Raw genomic sequence first — 16,218 nt, forward strand, 5'->3', positions numbered from 1 at the left:
TCACACATAGACAAAATCAGTTGCGGGCCACACACACAGAAAAATTAACATTGTGGCTGGAACTTTAGTACATAGAACTGCATTGTCAACTTGTCATCTGCTGATTTGGAGCTCTTCCCACAGAACATCAACCACAGCCAAACATAATGTTTCTCACCGTTCCAGGTGCCATTCTTTTTGTCGAAATTGGACGGCGAGTTTCCTAACCCAGAAGTCTAACACTGTCTGAAAGTTCACCCGGGACTTCATTGTTTTCCCACAGCATCGTGGTCAGTTACAGAGACAAACGAGCAGCCGTGCTGTCATGATGAGTTTGTACAGATCTCACTAAAAATAGAGACTGAGACAGCAAGAAAACAAAGTCATTTCGGCAATAGGGAGATCTGGTGCTGTGTTCAGACTCTACACAAAGCATCGGAGCTAATTTTACTTTTAGAACTCTTGCTGCGGGCCGGATAAAATTGAGCAACGGGCCAGATCCAGCCCACGGGCCGTGGATTCCCCACCCCTGCTATAGGTGGAGGTTCCGTCAAAGCTCTGGTTGGGTTTTAGGCAAATTACATGCCTCTCATTTGCTCTCTCCTGCTCTGACCACTCTCTCACTCGCTCACTCTCTCTCTCTCTCTCTCTCTTTGTCTCTCTCTCTCCCCCCTCCCATAGAGGCCAGAGTCTTGTGTAGGCCCAGACTGAGTGGCAGGTTCCCTTCCCTGAAGGACATTAGTGAACCAGTTGGGTTTTTATGACAATCCAACAGTTTTCATGGTCACTTTTTCCTTGTGCTGGCCCCACAAATTCCCGGATTCATTCAGCTCAATTTCACAACCTGCCTTTGTGTTTTTGTGGATTTTCTCTCTCCTTTTATTCTGTTTTAAACCAATTTCAGAGGGTAGGAGAAGGGAAGAACTTGCAGTCAAGGAACTCAAACCAAACATCACATCAGGATCTGACGGAATCGCCCAATTTATCATAATCTGAATATCTTCGGATTTTGAACATGGAAGAAAAAAGCACCGTTCAGAGTGGGGACAAAACCTGGAAATGTGGGGAATGTGGGAATGGATTCAATTGGTCATCCCACTGCTGATACACCAGCGAGTTCATAAGACATGGGAGCAGAAATTAGGCCATTCGGCCCATCGAGTCTGCTCCGCCACTCAATCATGGCTGATAAGTTTCTCAACCCCATTCTCCCGCCTTCTCCCCATAACCTTTGATCCCCTTACCAATCAAGAACCTATCTATCTCGGTCTTAAATGACCTGGCCTCCACAGCCTTCTGTGGCAATGAATTCCATAGATTCACCACTCTCTAGCTAAAGAAGATTCTCCTCATCTCTGTTCTAAAAGGTCTTCCCTTTACTCTGAGGCTGTGCCCTTGGGCCCTAGACTCTCCTACTAATGGAAACATCTTCCCCACGTCCACTCTATCCAGGCCTTTCAGTATTCTGTAAGTTTCAATCAGATCCCCCCTCATCCTTCTAAACTTCATCGAGTATAGACCCAGAGTCTTCAAACGTTCCTCATGTGTTAAGCCTTACATTCCTGGGATCATTCTTGTGAACCTCCTCTGGACCCTCTCCAGGGCCAGCACATCCTTCCTGAGATACGGGGCCCACAATTGCTCACAATATTCTAAATACGGTCTGACCAGAGCCTTATAAAGCCTCAGCAGCACATCCCTGCTTTTATATTCTAGTCCTCTCGAAATAAATGCCAACATTGCATTTGCCTTCCTAACTACTGACTCAACCTGCAAGTTAACCTTAAGAGAACCCTGGACTAGGACTCCCAAGTCCCCTTGCACTCCAGATTTCTGAATTCTCTCCCCATTTAAAAAATAGTCTATGCCTCTATTCTTCCTACCAAAGTGCATGACCTCACACTTCCCCACGTTGCATTCCATCTGCCACTTCTTTGCCCATTCTCCTAACCTGTCCAAATCCTTCTGCAGCCTCCCCACCTCCTCAATACTACCTGTCCCTCCACCTATCTTTTTATCATCTGCAAACTTAGCCAGGATGCCCTCAGTTCCTGAAAAGTTGTGGTCCCAACACTGACCCCTGCGGAACTCCACTAGTCACCGGCCGCCATCCTGAGAAGGACCCCCTTATCCCCACTCTCTGCCTCCTGCCAGACATCCAATCTTCTATCCATGCTAGTACCTTGCCTCTAACACCATGGGCTCTCATCTTACTGAGCAGCCTCCTGTGCGGCACCTTGTCAAAGGCCTTCTGGAAGTCCAAGTAGATAACATCCATTGGCTCTCCTTTGTCTAACCTACTCATTACCTCCTCAAAGAATTCTAAGATTTGTCAGGCATGACCTCCCCTTGATGAAACCATGCTGACTTTGCCCGATTTTACCATGCACTTCCAAGTATTCCGAAATCTCATCCTTAATAATGGACTCTAAAATCTTACCAACGACCGAGGTCAGGCTAATTGGCCAGTAATTTCCCATCTTTTGGCTCACTCCCTTCTTGAACACGGGGGTTACATTAGCGATTTTCCAGTCCTCTGACACCCTCCCTGACTCCAGTGATTCCTGAAAGATCACCACTAACGCCTCCACTATCTCTTCAGCTATCTCCTTCAGAACTCTGGGGTGTAATCCATCTGGTCCAGGTTCTTTATCCACCTTCAGACCTTTCAGTTTTCCTAGCGCCTTCTCCTTGGTAATGGCCACCATACTCACCTCTGCCCCCCGACTCTCTTGAACTTTGGGGATGTCACTCGTGTTTTCCACTGTGAAGACTGACGCAAAGTTCCTATTCAGTTCCTCCGCCATTTCTTTGTTCCCCACTACTACTTCTCCAGCGTCATTTTCCAGCGGCCTGATGTCCACTTTTGCCTCTCTCTTACCCTTTATATAAGTAAAAATCTCTTGCAATCTTCTTTTATATTACAGGCTAGTTTACCCTCATATTTAATCTTCTCCCTCCTTATTTATTTTTTAGTGGTCCTCTGTTGGTCTTTGTAGGCTTCCCAATCCCCTAGTTTCCCACTACTCTTCGCCGCATTGTATGCTTTCTCTTTAGCTTTTATGCTGTCCCTGACTTCCCTTGTCAGCCATGGTTGCCTCGTCCTCCCTTTAGTATGCTTCTTCTTCCTCGGGATGAATTTTTGCTGTGTCTCCCAAATTACTCCCAGAAACTCCTGCCATTGCTGTTCCACTGTCTTTCCTGCTAGGCTCATCTCCCAGTCAATTCTGGCCAGCTCCTCCCTCATGCCTCTGTAGTTGCCTTTATTCAACTGTAATACCATTACATCTGATTCCAGCTTTTTCCTCTCAAATTGCAGGGTAAATTCTATCATAATATGGTCACTTCCTCCTAAGGGTTCCTTCACCTTAAGGTCCCTTATCAAATCTGCCTCATTACGCATCACTAAATCAAGAATTACCTGTTCCCTAGTGGGCTCCACCACAAGCTGCTCCAAAAAGCCATCTCGTAGACATTCCACAAATTCCTTTTCTTGGGATCCACTACCAACCTGATTTTCCCAGTCTACCTGCATATTGAAATCCCCCATGATCACTGTAACCTTGCCTTTCTTACACACCTTTTCTATCTCCTGGTGTATCTTGTGCCCCACATCCTGACTGTTCGGAGGCCTGTACATAACTCCCATTATGTTTTTTTTTACCTTTGCGGTTCCTCAACTCTACCCACACAGATTCTACATCATCTGACCCTACATCATTTCTTGCTATCGATTTAATTTCATTTCTTCCTAACAAAGCAACCCCACCCCCTCTCCCAACCTGCCTATCTTTTCGATAGAATGTATATCCTTGGATATTTAGCTCCCAGTCCTGATCCCCTTGCAGCCATGTCTCCGTGATGTCCACCACATCAAACATGCCAATTTCAATCTGCGCCACAAGTTAATTTACCTTATTTTGTATACTGCGTGCAATCAGATACAACACTTTCAGTCCTGTATTTCCTGTCCCCTTTCTCATTGTCGTCCCTTTATCTGATGTGCTTGAAGTTAGATTCCTAGCCCTTTCCAAACACTCCGTCCTATGTCCTATTTTGTGTTCTGGAGACTTTAATAGCCTCTCCTGGGCTCTCCTTTCTTTTCAGTTTTTTCATAATTTTCCATGAAGTTGAATCCACCCCCCCCCACACGCTAACCTGCTGCTTTGTTTCCCATTAGTCATACTTCTTGGAGTTTTACCCTTTCCTCCCCGCCCCACTTTCTAATTTAAAGTCCTTTTGACCACCCTATTTACCCTTTTCGCTAGAACATTGGTCCCAGATCGGTTCAGGTGGAGACCGTCCCAACGGTACAGATCCCTCCTGTTCCAATACTGATGCCAGCGCCCCACGAAATGGAACCCCTCTTTCCCGCACCACTCCTTTAGCCATGTGTTTACTTCCCTTATTCTCGCGCCCCGATGCCAATTTTCACGTGTCTTGGGTAGTAATCTGGAGATTATAACCCTTGAGGACCTGTTCTTTAATTTAGTTCCTAGTTCCTGATAATCCCCAAACAGGTCCTCTTTCCTAGTCTTACCTATGTTATTTGTCCCGACATGGACCACAGCAACTGGATCCTCCCCCTCCCTCTCCAATATCCTTTCAAGCCAGTCAGAGATGTCCCTCACCCTGGCACCGGGCAGGCAACATACCATGCGGGACTCTCAATCCTGCTTCCAAAGGAAGCTATAAATTCCCCTAATTATAGAATCCTCTACAACTACCACTTGTCTTTTTGCTCCCCCCTCTTGAATGGCCTCCTGCGCCACGGTGCCGTGGTCAGCTGGCTCATCCTCCCTACAGCCCTGTTCCTCATCCACACAGGGAGCAAGTACCTCGTACCTGTTGGACAAGGTCAAGAACTGAGGCTCCTCTGTTCCTGAACACAGGATCCCTCTACCTGCCTCACTTGCAGTCACACCCTGCTGACCCTGACCACTTACCGGACTTGAGGTACTTAATCTACCGGGTGTGACCGCCTCCTGATACAAAGTGTCCAGGTAACTCTCCCCCTCCCGGATGTGCCATAGCATCCGGAGCTTGGACTCCAGCTCATCAATTCTGAGCCGGAGTTCCTCCAGCAACCAACACTTGCTGCAGATGTGGTCACTGTGGCTCGCAATGGGATCTGCCAGCTCTCTCATCATACAGCTACAGCACAGCACCTGCCCAGCCATCTCTACTTAGATAATTAATTTATTAATTAGCTTTGCAGTGTTTTTTTTTCAAATTTGGTGCAAATTTCCTACCAACCAATCAGGTCACAGCTTTGCTGTGACATCACTTTTTCAGTTTTGGCTTCAGTTACTCTGTGACCCGAGAGCACCGCTCTGGTGCTCCTCCCTCCGAGTCTGCTCCCTTGAGACAAGGCCACGAATCCCCGAGGTAAGCTAGATTTATACTCACCGCTCCGGTGCTCCTCCCTGGAGACAAGGCCACGAATCCCCGAGGTAAGCTAGATTTATACTCACCGCTCCGGTGCTCCTCCTTGGAGACAAGGCCACGAATCCCCGAGGTAAGCTAGATTTATACTCACCGCTCCGGTGCTCCTCCCTGGAGACAAGGCCACGAATCCCCGAGGTAAGCTAGATTTATACTCACCGCTCTGGTGCTCCTCCCTCCGAGTCTGCTGCCTGGAGACAAGGCCGCGAATCCCCGAGGTAAGCTAGGTTTATACTCACCGCTCCGGTGCTCCTCCTTGGAGACAGGGCCGCGAATCCCCGAGGTAAGCTAGATTTATACTTACCGCTCCGGTGCTCCTCCCTCCGAGTCTGCTCCCTGGATTACTCACCAATCAGCTGCTTTTTCTTTAAAATCCACTTTCAGAAGAGTGTCCCTCACAGGTCTGGTGCACTCCTGAAGGCACTGCCTCTTCCTCTTTTTTAAGGTTTGAGGAGGAGGGAGGGATGGAAACACTACAGCAATGTAATGTTTGGGGCTATTCCGTTCTTTGACAGTGGGTCCTCCTCGATTCTCTCCTGAGTCGTGGTAGCTGCGATGACTTCTCACCAGCGTCCTCTGTTGGTTGAACCGCCTCCTTACAGCGTCAAATGAGCAACAGGAATTTCATTCGGACCCGAGGGAGATATTCATACAATGTGCGGCACTTCAAGATCAGCAACAAAAGAAATGTAAACCCACAGTCACTCAGTAGTACAGAACTTAGATATTGCTGAAAAAAGACATATTGAAGTTGTTTTAACTGAGTTGCTCTCCGCAGATGCTGCCAGACCTGCTGAGTTTTTCCAGGTATTTTTATTTTTGTTTTGGATTTCCAGCATCTGCAGTTTTTTGCTTTTATTGAAGTTGTTCATGATGTCCTCATATGGACAAATGCAAGAATACAAAATTTCAAAGCAAACAATTTATACTGCATGAGGAAAGGGTGGTGACTGGTTGGCCAGCCAGCTCTGATTGGTTAAAGCTCTGCCATGGAGAATGCACCAGGGAACAATCATCCCCCATGCTTTTGTTTAATTTTGTCCAGAACCAGGGGACACAATCTACAATAAGGGGAAGCCACTTAGGACCAAGATGAGGAAAAATTTATTTTCTCAGAGGGTTGTGAATCTTTGGAATTCTTTAACCCAGAGGGCCATGGAAGCTCAGTCATTGAGTACGTTTAAGGTAGAAATTGATAGATTCCTGATTAACAATAATCAAAGCGATTATGCGAATAGTGTGGGTAAAAGGCATTGAAGTGCTCAATCAGCCATGATCTTATTGAATGGCAGAGCAGGGTCAACGAGCTAAATGTCCTCCTGTTCCTATGTTCCTAATTCAACACAAGCCCCCAAGCCTGGACATGATCCTCCTGCCTGTAGAGGACAGGTCCCTGTGTATGAATATATGTAGCTTCCAGCAAGTGTAAGTGAGCCACATTACGAGCCCGGCTGATAATCTTTGAAATTCAGTGTTCTTGCGTCTGTCCTGATGAGTACAAGATAGAAAGTTTTGACAGGATGTCTGTTTTTTTTTTACAATACTCGAGTGTTAAGGAGGAAAGTGAGGTAGACAGAGGGAAAGGTATAGGGAGAGAATTTCAAAGCTTGGGAACGAGGGAACTGAAGTTCACTAATGGTGGGGCGATTAAAATAGGGAATGTACAAGGCCAGACTCAGAGTAGCACAGATATCACAGAGGATTTTGGGGTTGGAGGAATTTACAGAGATAGGGAAGGCTGAAGCCATAGAGGGAATTAAAAACAAGGGCGAGAAATTTAAAATCAAATTGCTGCTTGACCAGGAGCCAAGGCAGGTCAGGAAGCAGAGGGGTGTTAGGGGAACGGGGCTCACTGTGAGTGAAGACAAGGACAGCAAACGTTTGGATGACTTAAAGTTTATGGAGGGTAGAATATGGGAGACCGGCCAGGAGTGTGTTGGAATAGTCGAGTCTGGGGGTACCACTGGCAAGGATGAGGGTTTCAGCAACAGATGCACTGAGACAGGGTGACGTCAGGTGATATTACAGAGGTGGAAACAGGCTCACTTTAGCTACTCTCTTTCCTTTTATATTCCTGTGGAAGCTCTTTATATTTGTTTTTATATTTCTTGCCAATTTACTTTCACAATCAATTTTCTCCCTCTTCATTAGATTTTTAGCCATCATGAGGTTGAGTGTTGTTACAGAGGTGGAAACAGGTGATCTTAGTGATGGCACAGATATGAGGTCAGAAACTCATCTCGAGATCAAATATAACACCGAGTGTACAGACTGGTTTAATCTCAGCCTGTTCCCAGGGAGAGGGATGGAGTTGGTATCTGGGAAATGGAGATTGGAGCAGGGACTGAAAACAGTGTCTTCAGTCTTCTCAGTGTTTAATTGGAGTTAATTAGTCATCAGGAAGAGAAGCAGGAACCAGAATGGGCAATGAGACTGATCCCAGGTTAACTTAGTTAGAGAGGGAGAGAAGGAAGGAAGGAAACTCTGGGACATTGGGTGAAACCACCTTCATAATCGCTCATTAAATCTCCACACTGTGAGTTTTGGGCACAAGGTTAACGTCTGCTATTCTGTCTGGTCGGTCAGGGGGTTTCAGATTAATGTTTTGTCACGAGTAATCACTGAAGTGAATGATCAGACATGTTGTTATCTCCAGTTGTACAAGTGTGTTTAAAAGATACAGAAAGAATTATCCAGAACTCTTTGGATTTCAGCACAGGGAGGAGGGAGAGTGTGTGGGACGGGGATTTGCAGCTTTGGGGGAACAAGAGAGGAAAAAATGTTCCATAGAAACTAGAATTGTCTGTTCTGAATTGCTATCCTGTTCTTACAGTGATGACTTTTATTAACTCCTTTTACAGGGTATCGGAAGGGGAGGATTTACAGAGGGGGAACTCAAATGAAACATCACATCAAGATCTGACAGAGTCACTCGATTCATCAGGACCTGAGTATCATCGGAATTTGAATGTGGAAGGAGAAATGTTTGTCTGTTCTGTCTGTGGGAAAAGATTTCAAACATCAGTGTGAGTGGAAAAGCACCGAGACACACACACACCCGAGTGAGAGTGTTCCAGTGAACTGACTGTGGAAAGAGAACACATCACACCATTCACAGCGGGGGGGGAACTGTACACGTGTTCTCTGGGTGGACAAGTTTCAACTTATCATCCAACCTGGAGAGACACAGGGATACCCGCACCATGGAGAAACCGTGGAAATGTGAGGAACATGGGAAAGGATTCAATTACCCATCCCAGATAGAAAAACATTGACACAGTCACACAGGAGAGAGGCCATTCCCCTGCTCCGAGTGTGGGAAGGGTTTCACTCAGTCATCCCACCTGCTGAGACACCAGCAAGTTCACACTGAGGAGAGAGCATTCACCTGCCCTAAATGTGGAAGGGGATTCACTACATCATCCGACCTGCTGGCACACCAGCGAATTCACACTAGGGAGAGACCATTTACGTGCTCCGAGTGTGGGAAGGGATTCACTCAGTCATCCCACCTGCGAACACACCAATGGGTTCACACTGGGGAGACACCGTTCCCCTGTCCTGTATGTGGGAAAGGATCCACTAGGTCCTCTGACCTGCTGAAGCACCAGCAGGTTCACACTGAGGAGAAACCGTTCAGCTGTACTTCCTGTGGAAAGAGATTCAGGTCTTTATCCAATCTCAATGTGCACCAGCAAGTTCACACTGGGGAGAGGCCATTCACCTGCTCTGAGTGTGGGAAGGGATTCACTCAGTCAGCTCACCTACTCACACACCAGCGAGTTCACTCTGTGGAGAGTCCTTTCACCTGCTTTGTATGTGAGAAAGGATTCACTGGGTCCTCTGACCTCCTGAAACACCAGCGAATTCACACTGAGGAGAGGCCGTTCAACTGCACTTCCTGTGGAAAGAGTTTCAGGTCTTCCTTCCACCTCACTGTACACCAGCGCATTCACACTGAGGAGAGGCCATTCAGCTGTACTTTCTGTGTAAAGAGATTCAGGTCGTCTTCCAGCCTCAAAGTGCACCAGCGAGTTCATACTGGAGAAAGACCATTCACTTGCTCTGAATGTGGGATGGGATTCATTCAGTCAGTTGGTCTACTGAGACACCAGCGAGTTCACACTAAAGAGAGGCCATTCACTTGCTCCAAGTGTGGGAAGAAATTCACTCAGTCATCCAACCTGCTGACACACCAGCAAATTCACACTGAGGAGAGGCCGTTCAGCTGTACTTCCTGTGGAAAAAGATTCAGATCTTCATTCAGCCTCAATGTACACCAGCGAGTTCACACCAGAGAAAAGCCATTCACCTGCTCCGAGTGTGGGAAGGGATTCGCTCAGTCACCACACCTGCAGAGATACCAACGAGTTCACAAGTGACTGCAGGAGTTGGATTCTGTTGTTATTGCTGCTGTTAATCACATCCAGGACTGAACCATGTTCATTCTGACAGTTGGGGTTTGTTTCTGCTGATGTTAATAATTCCTGTAACTGGGCTGGAGTTTAATATTCTGGATCTATAGCTGATTGTGTGACTTGTGTCCCTTTAAGAACCGCTATCTCTGATCTTTCCCCATAATTCAGGAACTCTCATCAGAAACTAGTTTACAACAAGATTCAGAACTTTTACTTCAATCCTAAATTGATCTTTGGTACAAACTCTACAATTCAGTGTCTGAGAGGTTCCACTCATTAACATCTCCAGTTAGAAAGTGCTGATTAATCCTTGCTGACAATTCTTAATGACTTGTACATTACTCACAGTGACACCTCCATTATCCACCAGGAAGAAGGGGAATGGGAATTGGTGGAGAATCGAGAGTTCCCAAATGTTATCCCTCCCGCCTGATACAGAAATCCCCTCGACACGGGAATGGAGACAAGTTCAATCCAAGTAATGGACTGTAAGAAATCACTGTCTAATAACTTTATAACATTTTCAGAAGTATATGGAATATTGAGGAAGTAACTTTACTTTCTCTCTCATGAAGAAAGCTTCCATAGCAGCTTGCTGGCTGACAAACACAGGACAGGCCTGTTATCTCTGCCAAGGACATGTCTCTAGCACAGGCCCTGAAACAAGACATTTCTAACCCTGATACAATTGGATCTCATGACCCATATGTAAACCAACTGTCTGCGGAAAGGTTAAAACAGGCTCTCGCGAGCACAGAGATATTGCCGTGATCCACACTGGCTTCAACCCAACACCCACGCTCTGGCTCACACCAGTTAACCGTTCAGAGGAGACTGTCACCACCAGCTACAGAGACCAGCACTCACTCTGCATCATCCGTCCGTTTGTCCTCCGGGACCAGTAAACCCTTCTCACCTGTCAGACATCATATTTAAATTGTTGCTTCTCACTAAACTACTTTCAAATCGCTTCTGAGCTCGACCCTGTTTTTGGGTAATCTGTGACTCCCGAACCTAAATCTTACCAGCCATAATGAAGAGGGCAGTTCTGGTCATCATATTATAGAAAAAGATATTGAGTCACTGGATCAGGCCTAGAACAGGTTTAAAATGATGGTACCAGAAATGTGAAGGTAAACATATCAGGAAAGGATTGACATGCTTGGTCTCTCTTCTCTTGAGAAAATAAGGCTGAGGTTAGTCGAGGTTTTTAAGATGATGAGAGGTTTTGTTCGAGTGGATACAGAGAGAACATTTCCTCTTGTGGGGAAAAGCATAACCATCAAAATAAGACAGTCAACAAGAAATCCAATAGGGAATTCAGAAGAAACTTCTTCATCCAAAGAGTGTTGAGAAAGTGGAACTCACTACCACTGGGAGTGGTGAAAGTTTTTTTAATTCATTCGTGAGGTGTGGGCTTCAGTGGCTGGGCCAGCAGTTATTGCCCATCCCTAGTTGCTCTCGAGAAGTTGGTGGTGAGCTGCCTTCTTGAACCATTGCAGTCCATGTGGTGTAGGTACACCCACAGGGTAAAGTGAATCGTATAGCTTTTGTTTAGTTGGAAAAGGCGCAATGCATGGATGTGTTTTTTTTTTTTGCAAAGCACAGGGCCTCTAGCATCTAGCTTCTAGCATGTGTAAGTGAGCCACACAGTGAGTCTGACTGATAATCTTAAATTGGTTGTTTGTATAACTCTTGGCACAATCAGGATTGTTTAGTAAGTGTTGTCCAATGATGGAATCACATTCAATATTATTTAAGGGGAAACTGGACAAGCACAAGAGGGAGAAGGGAATAGATGGTTATGTTGATAGAATGAGATGAGGAAAGACTGCCTAACCAGCAGAAATAGTTTCTATTTGCTCTCTGTTTCCCTAAATGTGCTCAATTCTCCTGTTAGTGTCACTATTAATCACATCCAGATAGAGCACATTCTGCCTCTTGGTGATTGCTAGGTAACCGCAGCACCATTGAACTTATAAAAAATTCATTTATGGGCTGTGGGATTTTCTGGCGGGGCCATCCCTAGTTGCCCTTGAGAATGTGGCTGTGACTTGGATGAAGGATTGGTGGCTAGATTTGCTGATGACACAAAGATAGGTAGGAAAGTAAATTGTGAAGATGACATTAAGGAGGCTGCAAAGTGACATAGATAGGTTAAATGAGTGGGCAAAGGTCTGGCAGATGGAGTATAATGTGGGCAAATGTGAAATTGTTCATTTTGGCAGGAAGAATAAAGAAGCTTATCTAACTGGTGGGAGATTGCAGAGCTCTGAGATTCAGAGGGATCTGGGTGTCCTTGTGTATGAATCACAAAAGGTTAGTTTGCAGGTACAGCAGGTAATTAGGAAGGTTAATGGAATGTTACTGTTTATTGTGAAGGGAATTGATTACTAAAGTGGGGAGGTTATGCTTCAGTTATACAGGGCACTGGTAAGACCACATCTGGAGTACTGTGTACTGGTCACCTTATTTAAAGAAAGATGTCAATGCCTTAGAAGTTTTTCCAGCAATTTTTGTTTGTGTTTCAGATTTCCAGCATCTGCAGTATTTTGCTTTTAAACTTTCAGACAGTGTATTCCAGATGATAACAACTGACTGTGGAATGAAATGTTTTCTCATGGTGACCTGTCTGCTGTGAAACTCCTGTTTGAGTTTCCAACTTAATTCCAACTTCTCTTTCCCATGAGGAGAGACTGGAGAAACTGGGGATCTTTTCATCAGAACTAAGCAGGATGAAAGGATATGTGAGCAAGGAGTTCAACACTGGGTCAAGGACATGGTCCAGAATATTACAGACACTTCTTGTCCTTCAGGATCTGTGTCTAGGGAAGAAGCTGATGTGTTTATCTCATCATCATCGAGGTGAGCAACTATTGTCAGAATCAAACACTCTCCAAGAAAATACAGCATGGATTAGATACAGAGTAAACCCATCAGCTTGTCCCCCGGAGACAGATACTGAGGGACAGGGAGTGTCCGGGACAATGACATTTCTAACGCAGTCAGGTAGAAATTGATCCTGTTTCTCTCCCCATTAATCCTGAGCTCCACACGGCTCGAATCCTCCTCCTGTTTCCCTCCCTGTAACAGCACTGAGCTAAAGCCAGCCCATAATGAGCAGGGCTCAGGGAGAATGGTTACTAGGCACTGCAGTGATGTCATAAAGCAGCATCATTCAGCCCAGCTGGTCCAACCCCTGTCCCTTTAAAGGTGGAAAACTGGGGCATCCTGTCTCCAAACACATCCCACCCTGTTCACACTGAGAATCCCAGGGTGGAGAACTGGGACATCCTGTCTCCAAACACATCCCACCCTGTTCACACTGAGAATCCCAGGGTGGGGAACTGGGGCATCCTGTCTCCAAACACATCCCACCCTGTTCACACTGAGAATCCCAGGGTGGAAAACTGGGACATCCTGTCTCCAAACACATCCCACCCTGTTCACACTGAGAATCCCAGGGTGGGGAACTGGGACATCCTGTCTCCAAACACATCCCACCCTGTACACACTGAGAATCCCAGGGTGGGGAACTGTGACATCCTGTCTCCAAACACATCCCACCCTGTTCACACTGACAATCCTAGAACTTGGGAGGTGACAGCACGTTCGAACAGTGTAGGGAGGAGAGGGAAGTTGGAGATGGGGCAGTAATTTGCAAGAATGGTGGGATCAAAGGTTTGTTGTTGAGGAGGCGGTGATGATGGCAGATCTGAGGCAAAGAACAGCACCTGAAGAGAGAGAACTGGTAACCATGTCTTCAAACATGGGGAAGTTGGGTGATCAGCAGTTTAGTGGGAATAGGGTCGATGGAGCAGGAGGTGGGTCTCATGGACAAGATGAGCATTGGGAGGACATATGGGGAGACGGAAGAGAAACTGGAGAAAGATGTAGGTCCAGGGCTCAGAAAAGGGGGATCTTTAGAGACAGTTTGTCCCGGCGGGCTAGTGGAAGGGAGGGAAGCAGCAGAGGCAGCTGATTGGATTGTCTCAATCTTAGTGACAAAGAAGCTCCATGAGCTCCTCACACTTGTTTTTGGAGGTGAGGATGGAGGAAACAGGGGAGAAGGAGAGCCCTTCAAATGGAACTAACAGAGATGTTCAACAGATTCAACACACACTGTATATAACAAAAAGCTGATTTATTTAACATCATCCAGAATATTAGGAGTCGATGAACATCAGCAGAAACAGACCCCGAAGAACATGGTTCAGTCTGGATGTGATTAACAACAAAATCCAATCACTACAGCTGTGGCTCAGTTCATAGCACCCTCGCCTTTGAATCAGAGGGTTGTGGGTTCATGTCCCACTCCCGGAAACCAAGAACTGTGATTGTACTCGCAAAGAGTTACAATCTGTGACTGTTGATAACTCGAAAGAGTTACTTGTGAACTCGCTGGTGTCTCAGCAGGTGGGATGAGGTAGTGAATCGCTTCCCACAATTAGAGCAGGTGAACGGCCTCTCCCCAGTGTGAATCCATTGGTGAATGGTGAGCTCAAATGATGTCTTGAATCCAGTCCCACAGTGAGAGCACCTGAACGGTCTCTCGTCAGTGTGAACATGTTGATGGGACATCAGGTTCCCGGAAGTTTTATAGCACTTCCCGCAGTCTGGGCATTTAAAAGGTCTCCCGTCAGTGTGAACTCGCTGGTGTGTCAGCAGTTAAGATGATTGAGTGAATCCCTTCCCACACTTGGAGCAGGCGAACGGTTTCTCGTCAGTGTGAAGATTCCAAGAACTTTTATAGCACTTCCCACAGTCTGGGCATTTAAAAGGTCTCTCCCCAGTGTGAAGTCGTTGGTGTGTCTGCAGGTGGGATGACTGAATGAATCCCATCCCACACTCAGAGCAGGTGTACGGCCTCTCCCCAGTGTGAATTCGCTGGTGCACAGTGAGCTGAGATGATGTTTTGAACCCAGTTGCACAGTGAGGGCACCTGAACAGTCTCTCGTCAGTGTGAACACGTTGATGGCACATTCGTTCTCTGGAACTTTTATAGCACTTCCCACAACCTGGGCATTTGAAAAGTCTCTCCTCAGTGTGAACTTGCTGGTGTGTCAGCAGATGGGATGACTGAGTGAATCCATTCCCACACTGGGAGCAGGTGAACGGCCTCTCCCTAGTGTGACTGTGCTGGTGTATAGTGAGATCAGATGATGTCTTGAACCCAGTCTCACAGTGAGAGCACCTGAACGGTCTCTCGTCAGTGTGAACACGTTGATGGAACATCAGGTTCCTGGAACTTTTATAGCACTTCCCACAGTCTGGGCATTTAAAAGGCCTCTCATCAGTGTGAACTCGCTGGTGTTTCCACAGGTGGGATGACTGAGTGAATCCTTTACCACATGTGGAGCAGGTGAATGGTCTCTCCCCAGTGTGACTGCGCTGATGCTTTTCCAGGTCAAATGGGTATTTGAATCCCTTCCCACAGTCCCCACATTTCCATGGTTTCTCTCCGTTGTCAGTGCATTTATGTCCCATCAGTTCAGATGATCGGCTAAAGCCTCGTCCACACACAGAACACGTGTATGGTTTCTCCCCACTGTGAATGGTGTTTTTTCCTTCCATGTTCAAAATCCAATCATATTCAGGTTACGATAAATTGGGTGACTCCGTCAGATCCTGATGTGATGTTTAGTTTGCATTTCCCGACTGCAAATCCTCCCCTTCTAACACTCTGTGAAATTGATTTAAAACAGAAAAAAGGAGTGAGAGAGAACCCACAAAAACACAAAGGCAGGTTGTGAAATTGAGCTGAATGAATCTGGGAATTTGTGGGGCCGGCACTAGGAAAAAGTGACCATGAAAACTGCTGGATTGTCATAAAAACCCAACTGGTTCACTAATGTCCTTCAGGGAAGGGAACCTGCCACCCAGTCTGGGCCTACACAAGACTCTGGTGTCAAAAATAAAACAAGTGTTAGGGGCAGCAGGAGACCACATGGCCCTTCGAGCCTGCTCCGTCATTCAATACGATTATGGCTTCTCTTGGGCTTCAACTCCACTTTCCCACCCACTCCCCATATCCCTCAACTCTCTGAGAGACCAAAAATCTCCCCATCTCAGCCTGAAATATATTCAATGATGGAGCATCCACAACCCGCTGGGCTGGAGAATTCTATGTGACAGAAGGAGAAAAGGAGAGAGAGAGAAAGTCAGAGAGGGGAGTGGGAGAGGCAGGGGGTGAGGAGAGGTCTTTTCATAGACCTACAAATAAACCAGAACTTTGACAGAATCTGCCAAACCTTCAACCTCTACCCCTGAGAAGGACCAGGGTAGCAGGTGTATGTTAACACCATCACCTCCAAGTTCCCCTCCAAGTCACACACCCTCCTGACTTGTCTGACATCCAGTACTGGATGAACAGAAA

The 16,218-nt window shown here is 46.4% G+C and overlaps 1 protein-coding gene and 1 pseudogene across 1 annotated transcript in view; one reads left to right on the forward strand and one right to left on the reverse strand.

The window, feature by feature from the left end:
- Positions 1–16,218, forward strand: part of LOC144698308 (uncharacterized) — a 319,027-nt gene that overhangs the window by 174,263 nt on the left and 128,546 nt on the right. The gene's annotated exons all lie outside the window — the stretch shown is intronic.
- Positions 14,224–15,815, reverse strand: LOC144697679 (uncharacterized; annotated as a pseudogene).

The sequence above is a fragment of the Cetorhinus maximus genome, chromosome 23, assembly GCF_964194155.1.
Source record: "Cetorhinus maximus chromosome 23, sCetMax3.hap1.1, whole genome shotgun sequence".
Lineage (NCBI taxonomy): Eukaryota > Metazoa > Chordata > Chondrichthyes > Lamniformes > Cetorhinidae > Cetorhinus > Cetorhinus maximus.